General features: G+C 46.7%; 1 long non-coding RNA gene across 1 annotated transcript; it reads left to right on the forward strand.

Moving 5' to 3' along the window:
* Window positions 1-9,792: 9,792 nt before the first annotated feature.
* LOC115539232 (uncharacterized) lies at window positions 9,793-11,742 on the forward strand. The gene is made up of 3 exons (XR_003975769.1): window positions 9,793-9,886; window positions 10,475-11,047; window positions 11,150-11,742. It is a non-coding gene; the product is annotated as an uncharacterized LOC115539232 (long non-coding RNA).
* Window positions 11,743-12,546: the final 804 nt, after the last annotated feature.

Genomic DNA, 12,546 nt, shown 5'->3' on the forward strand with positions numbered 1-12,546 from the left:
CGCAATCCTTAAGGAACCTTAAAGGAACCGTAAATCAAAACTTGTCTAAAACAAGTCCCTTGTGTAAATTACGTGCTTACGTCTCTGCGTCTAAAACGACCCTAAATCGGCCTTGACTGCTGCTGAGATGGACTGTCTGCCTCGAGTTTGGGAGGGCTGGAGCGGTCTGTGGGCTGGAGTGCTATCTGTTTATCGTTGCAACCCCCAGCCTCGTATTGAGATCGCGGCGCGCGGTTTCAAAATAAGAGCGCCCAACACGATTTTTTTTTTTTTTTTATTATTTTTTTTTTTAATAATTAAAAAAACTTTTCAAAACAGCTCGAGGGCCATTAATAGACACCCCGCGGGCCACAAAAGGCCCGCGGGCCGCTACTTGAGTATGACTGGCATAGTATGATTTGATTTTCTTAACACAATATGCATACCCCCTCAAAAAATATAAAATGAATAAAAACATGGATCATTTGAAAACTACATGTAAAAAAGAAGAAGAAAAAAAAACATGGATCATGTGAAAAAGTGAAAAACAACAAACAAAATAGTTAATAACCGTAAGGAAGCGTGGTGTAGTCGGGGAAGACCCTGCGTTTGTTGTAAACTACCCTAAGCCGTTTAACTACAGTAGCGTTTTTAAGCAGAAACCTAGTCTTATCTCGCTGGATGGTATCTACTGTGGTGGTGATGTCGAGGGTTTGAGGCCGTTGGTTGACAAAATCATCCAATAGACATTTCAGGGTCTGCTGGGTGACCACTGCAGCATTTGCTGCATTTAAAGTCACCCCTTTGCTTTTGACGACAGACTTGTGGTCACGGGTGTGGTATGCATAGCTTTTAGGACCTGTTGAGACATATTCGCTAATGTAATCCTCCTGTTCGGTACCATACAGATCACCATCATTTAGCTCGTCGGTCAAGTCGCCCAGATAAGAGCCTAAAGGGGGTACCCAATCACCCTCCTTAGAAACAAAAATGATGCTGTCTGTGTCACAATAGAGGACACGTTCCTGTAGTTTGTCTAGAAGATCGTAGAGCATGAGCCTGGCATGGGCGGTGGTCACAGCCCCCACAATCACGTTGACATCCCGCGCCCTCGCGAGACGTGCATCTACATGTTTCCATTGTACAAGGGCTACTTCATCAGAGATAAAGCAAAAGTGACTAATGTGATAGCTATCGCTAAACATGAGCTGAGTGAACCTTTCAGGGTCAGAAATTAGCTCACACGTGGGTAGGTCTGGGCGTAGTGAAAAGCGACCCCACAGACTGTTTAGAATCAACTTGTTGCAATTACGCATGGCCTTGTTCACACATATGTTGTTGTGATCCAACTGTATACCCTCCTTTGCCAGATAGTTTTGCACATACGCTCGCTGTTTCTCCGCAGTGTCCACTGTGCTGGGGTATCCTGAAGCCTCCTGTTTACGCTTGAGAAACGTTTTGACATACCCTTTAAACAGAGTCTCTGACCGTTTGGGGTAGTGCCACACCTCATGCATTTGGATTAACACGTAACCCATTTCGACCGCTTTTTGTAGCTCAAAAGTCACCCAGGTGCCTGTCAGAGCCCGTTCATCGTTGCTGTGATGACACGCGTCTGTCTGATTGAGCTCAGTGGCACATGTACCACAGAGGGGGAACATCAGCTTTCCATGACACCTGTAGGGGAGCACAGGATGGTAAAGACCTCTGGGGGGCAACACGGTGCATTTGATGATGCCGAAATACCCATCCAAAGGACCAAAATTCCTGAAAATGATCTGGGGGTGCTCTACAGGATAAGGACAGCGTGCCTGTACTGTGGGGTAGAGAGAGGTAAAGTCATAGTAGCGTATTTTCTCACCGGGCACGGCCTTGTGATACATTTTGATGGCGTTGGTGCGACCCCCATAGAGAGAGTCGCGAGGATCAATCCTAGGTTGTATTTTCAGAGTAGCCAAGAATGCCTGCACTGCAGCATTGGTCTTTTTCAGACGGTGCCACTCACACTCCCACATGACCACAACTCTTAAACCATGATCTCTTTTGAGAGCCTCGACTTTGAGGTGAAACTGCACCCACAATTCGCCATAGGTCTTCCTGAGGACAGGGTTCTGGTGGCCAGCGTTGTAGCACTGTTCACACCCATGATAAAAGCATCCTGCAAATTCATAGACTGTGTTTATAGACGGTGCATGTCCGTCTAGGAAGAATGGTCCATATTTAGCCTCTCCATGGTTGAGAGCATGCCGAATCTCCATGTTATTGGAGTGGGATAGATATTCAAGCCACTGGATGGATGCGCATGAGAACGACTTTTGCTTTTTCTGATAGACACCCTCGTAGGTCAGTGCCAGGACGTTTTTCTTCAAGAACGACTTTTTGAAGGTGGCCATGCACGCCGAAGCCAGAGTGGCATAGGACAAGGGGTCTATAGTGGCACACTCTATGAAATTTTCCCTGTAGATCCTACACGCCTTGTATAGGATCCTCACGTCGTTGACACAGTAGAGACGCAGCTGTTTCTGAAAGTCAAATTTTTTGTGTCGTACAGATCTGTACCAAATAGCGAAATCTGTCTTTTGATCGCTAGTCATGGAATCATATCCATAATATGAGATCTCAGGGTAGGCACCGACATAAGACTCGTTGGCCCGTGTGTTGAATTTATGCGGAAAATTACCTTTTGCCATATCGTCAAAATCCAACGCCGCCGGTGCATTAGCCAATCGCATGGGCAAGAAGCTAAATGAGTCGACCCATCTCTGATGGTAGGCGTCATCACGCATCAAAATGACTCTGCTACCCTTCATGACTAAAACGGGTTTAATACCCTGCTTGGTCATGTAGTCCAGGACGATATAGTTATCAAAGCCCGACGCGTTGTGTGCCACAAATGTATACAACGTATACTCCCCTGTCCTGTAGCGTTTCACAAACTCTCTTACACAATCTAGACCGGTAGCATACCATTCTATGCCTTCAGACGTAATAGCCGCCACACAGTTTGCTTCGTGACGACCATCATGCACGCGCGTTTCGAAATCATAGTATATGTATTTATTAGGCGGAGCGTCGTCATCAGAGTCATCCGATGGACCCCCCCTGCGTTTCTTTTTCTTTTTCTTTTTGTATGGCTGGATATAGCAATCATGTACTCCATCATCGGGCCTCGGCTCCCCACAGTTACGACACTTTGCCTCGCTGCATACGTGACCATTATCGTCACCTTCCTCATCCTCCTCCTCCTCCTCCTCCTCCTCCTCCTCATCCCCCTCCCCCACCCCCTTCTTCTTCTTCTTCTTCTTCGATATGATATACTGTCTACAACAACGATCGCAGTATTTGAGCTTTTCACAAGGTATCATGTCATGTTTGGCAGAATGCTTCTTGTGTGTGTTGTAGCAGACCAGCGAGCGGCATATACGACTACAGTCCTTGCACTTTATCGTGCGACCTGATAGTCTATCGCACACTGTCAGACACACATTGCAATGGATCGGGCATTTGTGTAATAGAATTCCCTCATGGGCCTTGTAGCAATATTCACACACATATCCCGTACCAAAGAATGCCGTTCTGTTCTCTATGCAATGATAGTGGCTATCATGGAGGTATAGCCATACTGTTTTTGGATGTTGGTCCGTATGTGTCTGGAACATCTCCAGCTTCCTGAATGCATCATTATAATGAAATATCAGGATTTTAACATCTAGATGTCTCTCAAATTTGGAAACATCCGAGAAACCCACAGGGTGATCTGGGGCAAACCCCAGATCCCTCTGTAATTTGCGAGCCGCCTCCAAATTAGTCTCTTTGGCCGCTGTGTCGCCCCCGGTTACCCTCTCATGCAGAAAATGTGTCATGCATAGTGAGAAACACAAATTGTCGTATTACTCGGTGTGTAGAGACTTAGCTTCTTCTTGTGTATGATTTCATCATAGGGAATGTTTTTTAACTTCAAACGTGCCCCACCCCGTTTGTTGTGGACCCCTGTGACCACCAGCTCTAGCACATCATCCGTCAGACCTGTGTCGTTGCTCTGTATGACTTGGCTAATATGCTCCATAAACAAATCCTCATTGTAATCGTCACCCGTTACGAGCACAGCCTGTACATCAGAGGCCAATGAAGGACCTCTCAGCACCACGTTTAAGACACTACCATCGGCTGCACTTTGCGAGCAGCTTGTTATGACATCTGACAGCCTCTCCCTGATCAAATCAGGGACCTCCTGTAAATTTGCAAGGGATATACTTCTCAGGTCAATGGACTGTCTAACCTCAAAGCCGTTAAACCGGGGAAATAATCTGGTATGCAACTCGTCATTATCTTCCCCCGTTACAGCAGGCACCTGTGTACCATCATAAGCAGCACCATCACCAGCACCTCCATCCCCCACACCGCTACCGTCACCACTGCCATCATCGTCAACAACAGCATCGCCATCACCGCCACCACCACCACCCCCCACGCCACCACCACCGCCACCACCACCGACCTGTATATTCGACCCTATAGGGACCCCTGCCACAGCCGGGGGGTCCTGAAAACCCTCGCCAATCCCTTCATCACGTGGCGACCCATGCAATACATCGATCTGTGTGGATATGTATAGACTCTCTTGTGCACTATCCAACCACCCCCCGACAGCGTTAAGTACATCTTGCGTGTTTGCCCCCGCATACACCACACCCCTCGACTCTATAGGGACCCCTGCCGCGGCCGGGGGGTCCTGAAAACCCGCGCCAATCCCTTCATCACGTGGCGACCCATGCAATACATCGATCTGTGTGGATATGTATAGACTCTCTTGTGCACTATCCAACTGCCCCCCGACAGCGTTAAGTACATCTCGTGTGTTTGCCCCCGCATACAACACACCCCTTGTGTCTAAATCTCCTGGTGCCTCTAGCCCCACCACGTCATCTAGACATGGTTCGTTCGAAACATTTATCTGTGCTGCCTGATATAGAGCATTAGCCATGCTACGACCCCATGCATCAGCTGCAATTAACACCCGTCTAGTTCTATCTACGCCAACACATATTTCCCGCCTGTCTAAACAACCTTCTGCATACATGCCCCCACCCACCACATGGCCTACGCCCGACAAATGAGACGTATCGCCGGTTGCGTCATACCGCATTGTCATCTCTTCAAGTTCTAAATCCATAATGCTACCCCCACTATCAGATCTACGCCGTCTCTTGGGATTACCGTCTATAGATTTGAATTTCCTTTTTCTAGGGTTAATGGCGTTATGCATAGTGTACAGCTATAGTTTTTTTTAATGCCGATAGATAGAAAATAAAATAAAATTATATATATATATATATATATATATAAAAATTATATTTAAAAAAAAACGTTAATTAGTCAGATATTAAAAGAAAAAAAGTTTTGATTACATGCAGTTTAAAACAAAAAAAATACCCTCTCCACGAGATAAAAGATAAAAAAACATTAAAAACAAAAACACAAATCAAATAATAGCATTCACCGTAAGCTTTGCTAGTGTGTCATTCATCACAGACATCTCGGTACACATTGCCCGATAGGCATTGAGGTTGGCTTCGCTAGCAGATTCCATTAACCATAATTTTCGAGCGGTTTTAGAAGCTCTTAACACCTCTTCTGAGCTAATTCTCGCTATGCCCTGCGTGTTGCCACGCACAGCTGCCTCGGCCGCCAAATGCTTACGTTGAAGGACCACAATTGCACGTCCATTACTGGTCTCAGTGTTTGGGGATTCAGCAGTCATACGATCATGCGCATTTTCGAACCTGATAGCGATGAAGGACTGCTTCGTCTGCTCTTCGAGAGCCTGATATCTACTGTCACCACATTTACTCTGACGATCAATGGCTAAGGAGTTTACAGCCACCGTTGCAGTTAACACGGCTAATTTATCAGCAAATTCTTTACGCAATTTAGCATCTCGCAGCACAGCACGGTATTCACCATCAGCAATTGCGGGACCGGCTGGTAGCCGCAGCACCGCTACCTCATGAGCGATGGGACTCACGATACACGGAGAGTCGCAGATAGGGGCTTGAATGGTGTGTAGGGATCCAGATGCAGGACCTGCAGGCTGGTGGTGTTGTACAGGCTCTGCACTGGTGGTAGCCTCTACGGATGTAGCTGGAGAGTCGACCCACAGAGCTGGAGTGAAGTCGCTATGTTCCAGCAGCGATGAATTCCAGGACGCGTCCAGGATGTCGTCAAGACCAGCCCAATCATTGACGGTCAGCCCTGCTGGTGGCGCACACTGGGGATCTCCATAGACTATTTGTAATAGAAAAAAAAAAAGAAAAGAAATCAGTATCAATCCCATCATAATCATTACACTCTATAGAATATACACATGCTTTTTTTTTCATTTAATTTCCTACCGTGTTGTATAGTCCCATCCGGTTGCACTGTGACGGTCTCTGTAGGCGACGCCGACACATGCACATCCACTTCCCCAATCACACGGTGGTTGGAATCAGTCCATGCCGCTCCATGTGGCGCAATTTGCGGATTTATGACTGCCTGTATAACCTGGGTAAAATTCTCCGGAGCTAGACCACCGTGGGTGGCGTCCTTGCGGGCCTTTTTATAAGGAATTTGTAGCTGTTCTATGGCCAGTGGTGAGCAGGGTATAGCCACCACTACCCCCGCCGATCTTTTCAAATTCTTCTTGGATAGTCGACTTGGTCCGGGGGTTCGCTGATTGACTTTGGCAACGATAGGTACTAAACGTGGATCAAAAACAAAATACAAGAGTATTCAGGGGTTAGGTTTGGTTGTTTTAGATGTTAAATTAATATATAATTTATTTTGGTAATACACCTATAGATATATTAATGGCGGACGTATTAACAACTTACCAAAACTACCGCTTGTCAGCACATTAGTCTGGTCTGCTAGAATCGGTCTTTGAATGTTGAGCCGAATATCAGGCAAACCTGTTACACATTGGGAAAACACAAATTTAATCTTTGTTCTACATGAATACACCATAACTAATAATAATAATGATAGAGAGAGTGTTATGGAACTATATATTACACGCTGCTATAAAAAACAAAACAAAAAACATACTTCCACGTGGACCCTGCTGCTGTTTCACGCTCTCGCCTCCGGCACCGCGAATCGCTGTAAAGTAATCGCAGCTACGGTCAGATATAAACAGCTGATTCACATAGACATAGCCATAATATAATCATGATACACTCATATGAATACTTACAGTCAGTCGGCATAGTTGTGCAGGACGGATCGTTGTTGTTGTTGTTTTTTTCTTCCAACTGCTACGACGCGTTTACTAACTTAGAATAGCGTGGCTAACGTCAGGGTCGGAGGTCGTTCTCTCCCGTGTCAATGGGGCCCGCATATTTATGCCTAATAGACGCCCTATCTGCATCATTCACACCTAAGGCCCCGACGTCATAGACGCCTGTCCAATAGGTACTGGACCCACGCACACGTAGGTACCACAGGCCTACGCCCACTCGCCCGACCTTATACTGATAAATAAAGTTAATCCAAATACGGATGAAAAATTACTAAACTATCTTAATAGTATCATGATATCACCTAATATATTGTCAATGTGAACCAAAGTCGGTTTTCGTAATATAGTGGGATAGAATATAAAAAGCACATTATTACGTCTCACACACACACACACACACACACACACACACACACACACACACACACACACACACACACACACACACACACACACACACACACACACACACACACACACACACACACACACGCGCATACACTAATCACACCCACATACACACCTCTGCCTATACAGATCCCGCACCCCAGCGACCCCTGCAGGTCCACCACAGTCATTACACCTGTCATCCCTACACAATGGGTTTTATGACGGGTCATAAAACGTAAACAGGAAGTGGCCCCTGTGAATAGGGATCCCCCCCTCCACCCCCACCCTCCCCAACCGGAAGTGTGTTCAGATAGGAATGGACCCAAACGGCATATAATATCAACTACTCATGGTTTAAAACAGAGTCCTTTGGGGTTGACTGCAGTGCCATGTGTAAAAAGGAGAGAGTGTTGGGGGGTTGGTTCGGGAAGACTCTGGGCTCCCCGACAGATGAACTGTCTGAGGAGCCAGCTCTTCCCCTTTTCTCCGAGGCTCCGTCATTTTCCAAGGACATCTCCGACACTGCTCTCTTCCCAGGCTGGGCTCCTGGGAGGGAGGCTTCACTGGACTCCACTTCAGACTCTTCCGACCGGCCGACTGTTTCGAGACTCCCGGTTTCGTCAGAGTCTGAAGTGGAGTCCATCTCCGCTCCACCGGCTGCCTGGGCCCCACCACCCTCTTTCACCTCACCACTAGGTGGGGCAACCTCAGGCCCCTCCCCCTCTCCCCCAATCAGAGTAATTTTTTCCAGCCTGGTGTCTTTAATTGTTTGTGCACCCCCGTCTGCCACTTTCCTTGCATTTTGTTTTACTTTGTTGGCAAAAGATTTCGGGCAATCTCTGAAGAGATGGTTTGAGTCTCCACAGAGGTTGCACTTCCTGCCATTGGTACATTCTTCAAAAGAGTGTCCAATTTCTCTACATTTGCCGCACAACACCTTGGTACACGCTTCCGCCAGGTGCCCTTGCTCGCCACACTTGTGGCAGAGCTTGGGCTGTCCCTGGTAGTGAATGTAGCCCCTGTTCTCTCCAAGAGCCATCATGGATGGGAGATGTTTCAGGCCCTGGAAGCCATGTGGGTCCCGCCATTGTTGTATGGGGACCCTCCATGAACAGTTCCAGATGCCATCCTCATCTCTCACCTTGGTGGCCTGGGCCCTCACAGTGCAGTATCTTGCCAGCCATATACAAATATCATCAGCATTTACAGTTTCATTGAACATCCTGACGATTACGGTTTTAATGGAATCGTCATTTAGTCTCTCCACTTCAAATGCTGAAAACTGGTCTTTTACCGTGTCGTAGCGTGTCCAAAATTCTTTGAGGGTTGTTGCGGCTGCGAAGCTAACATCGAATCCTTTGTTAAAGGGCAGAGTCAGAATACAATTCAAATCGTTTCCGGTAAACTTCAGGATTCCTTGGATGTGCTTCCTTGAAAAATCAAGCCGGGACATCTGAATTAAAATTCCATTGATTGACTTAAACTTAAAACGTACACTGTGGTGCCTCCTCATGCCGGAAGGGTTAACCGACATGATGGAGACACCACACTCTTAAAAAATTAAGAGGTTAAAAGCAGTAAAACAGTGAATAAACAAGGTAGTACAGGCAACAATAAAATCCCCTTACCTTAAACGAACTGGACAATGGTCTTCTTGGTAAAGGGTATCAGCAACTGGTATTTGACCCCAACTTACCAAAAAGATGGTGCAATATCCTCCTAACCTGCTATATATTTGCCACTAAATAGGCAATATATAGACAGACAACGGAGGGGATCACTGTCTTAGCCAAAAGGCCGAGAAGCGATGGCCACACATGCTCAGACCAAGAGGCGAGCTTCCCAGACACGTCGCCCCACGTGGCGGTTTAACAGACAACGAAAAAAAAACAAAAGAATGACCAAGCACCCTGTGTGCGTGTTTGTGTGTATGTGAAAGCTGAAGAAATAAACCGAGGTCGCTACATCTCTTTGCTGCTGCCTGCTGGCAGTGTCACTAGGCCGTCTGCATGTTTCACAAATAGAGTTTGGAGCAGTGGAGGCTTCTATAAGACCACAGGTGAAGCAGTGCTTCACCAAAAAAATGTTAAAAAATAAATAAACCATATTTTGGAATACTGCCAAAATGGTGTTGCCCCCGATTTCCCCGCCCCAACAACGTCAACACCCGGAACTCTATTGCAGCCAATGAGCTCGAGTTGAAAAAGAAAATAGCTTACAGCACGTGGTTTCACTCAGGTAAATTGTATCCCCTTCACCGTTTGCTAGTTAATAATTAGACCTTTTTTTAAGGTTTGTATTAAGCTGTTTCGATTTTGTAGAAAGAGAAAAGATTTCGACCGTGTCATAACACGGTCGTTGTGTATAAAGGGAAGACGTAGAGGGTGCGTTTTTAGCTGCTGGGTAGACTTCAGTCAACCTATCGCCGTTTTGTCTGCGAGCAACCATATTACTCGTCGGTGGTCTCCTTTTAATCGTGGTAATCTAAGCTTTCCAACGGTGTATGGCATGACTATATGTACCCAGGGGTCGTTGAAATAATAAGCTGATTAATGTGTGTTTTGTAACGATAGCTAGGCGCGGCTAACGACACTGTTTACAATGAGTAAGGGCATACGTCGCATACCTGCAAACTTGTTGCTTTTCGGCGACAATCAACGTTTTCTTGGACAATTTGATGTGGATATGTGTTGATTTGGGTAAATGTGACTGTTTAGACAACAGCTGATGCGAGACTAAGTGTAACATAAAGCAATTTGGCGACCGTGTTAATCTCTTGTTGCATGGGATGCGCTGCATACCTGGTAAACAGTAGTGTTATTCCAGATCCATGCCATCGCCAGGGAGACCTTTACCTGTGATGTCTGCGGGAAGAGCTTGGCCACTAAACCATCGCTGGTCAGCCATCAACAGCTACACCAGTACCCCAACATCATTTTGTACCGGCAAGGAGAGGCCAGGCTGTACTGTACAGAGGCAGCAAGGTCTGTGGCAGAGGCCCGCAGCAGCACTGTTGTTGACCCTAAATGGCTGGATCTCAAGACAGCAGAGGCGGCTGCCAAGAGGTCGGGGGCTGAGCTGTGGAAAGGTCAGCTGGTCATCACGTTCGGGTAGTACGCCGGTCAGACCTTCAGGTGGCTTGTGGAGAATGATGTCGGCTGGCTGGTGTGGCTGCTGTTCCAGTACTGCCAGCAGGGAGAGCAGAACGAGCTGCTGAAGTGGCAGAAGGAGCGACTGCTCCTTCGGCCACAAGGTGACTCCTCACCTGAAAGTGCTGTCGGACGCACCGTTCCCGGAGGCTCCTGCGCTGCCAACATCCCTCCCTCCGCCAGACCGGCCTCAGGTCCAGTACCGGCTCATCCATCACGAGGCTGGAAAGAGACGTGGTGAGAAGCGGAGGTAAGTTGTCATAAGCACTTTGTTTCACCTGTTGGCTGTGGAAAGCAAATAGCACACACGTCATATCAATACTGATCACATGTGTATTTTTTATGTTTCCAGATTATTTGTTGATGAGCCACAGCCTGTGACTCCCGCGAACCGACCCGTTCAGCCCACTGGGTTGTCGTCCTCCACCCGGCCGAAGCCTGCTGCGCTCACCCCCATTCTGCCGAGGCCTTCTGCGCCCACCCACCTCCAGCCGAGGCCACCCGCTGCGTTGACCTACGGCCCACCCCCTGTGTCGGCAGCACCCATACTGCAGGTCTTCCCCGCACAGCCACAGGCGCCCTCCGTCCTGTTTCGTGGGACATCCTGCAGCCAGAGCTTTGTCCCTCCTGCACCAACAGTGAAGGCATTCATGCCTAACAAGTCCTCAAGGCCATGTGGGGCTTGCCACATGCCAAACTGTGGTGGACAGTGGAAGAGGTACAACCCTTTCAAGGACAAAGTGGCTGGAAGCATTCAGAAAATGTTTTCCTACTGTCCATCCACTAGGAAGTCCACTACCCCTGGCTTCGACAATGTGGTGTATGACAACTTTGAACTCTTTAAGAGTGTCGTGGATGCAGAGTTGGAAAGGAGGACTGTGTGTGTGTGTGTGTGTGTGTGTGTGTGTGTGTGTGTGTGTGTGTGTGTGTGTGTGTGTGTGTGTGTGTGTGTGTGTGTGTGAATAACTTACCTCTGTGATGCCACTGTTCCTGTGCCATCTGTAAGAGAGAGAAAGAGGCTTGTTTGTGTGTGTTTGTCTCTGTCTTTGTGTGGGTTATTAAAGTGCTTCAGCAAGCACTATCTATTTATTTATATCGTTCAAAAAAATGCAAAAAAACTTATAAAAAAAACTTTGTAGTATCCATTCTGGTCTATTTTCAATATCAAGGCCAATCTTTTTAACCTTAATCAGTTCCAATCTAACACAATCAGTTTACATACCCTTTAGTGGTTGTTCATGTTCAGATAATCTGTGTTTTTGTCATGCATGTTGTTTGTCTTTGTCAGCTTCATGTGTTTGTGATGTTTGTATGTATTTGTCTGCTTCAGTTTTAACAAAAGTTTGCTAAAGAAAACACAAAAAAACACAAAAGGGAGGAACAGCTTGAGCCTTTATTTGTTGATTGGTCACCTGAGTCTTTGGATAATCATGTTCATTATTGCACTTTAGCCTGTACAAGCCAATTGTTGAGTTGTATCTTAAAGGGGTAGTTCGGAATTTTGGACATAGGGCCTGATTCCGAAGTGAGCATTGGTATTCTATATCACTGGAGACAGTTTTCAACACATTTCATTCAGTCCTTCTAGTTGCAGAGTTCGCTCGTGCTAGGCTAGCGCAAGTCAACGGGCAATGCTAGCCTGCAATTAAAAACAGTCTTACCCACTCCACAGTACACCCGAGGTAAATCAATTATAACGACAGACTATACATCTAAATGTCTGTTTATAGAATAATGTTAGAAATAAAA

This window comes from Gadus morhua, unplaced genomic scaffold, assembly GCF_902167405.1.
Source record: "Gadus morhua unplaced genomic scaffold, gadMor3.0, whole genome shotgun sequence".
In the NCBI taxonomy this organism is placed as follows: Eukaryota; Metazoa; Chordata; class Actinopteri; order Gadiformes; family Gadidae; genus Gadus; species Gadus morhua.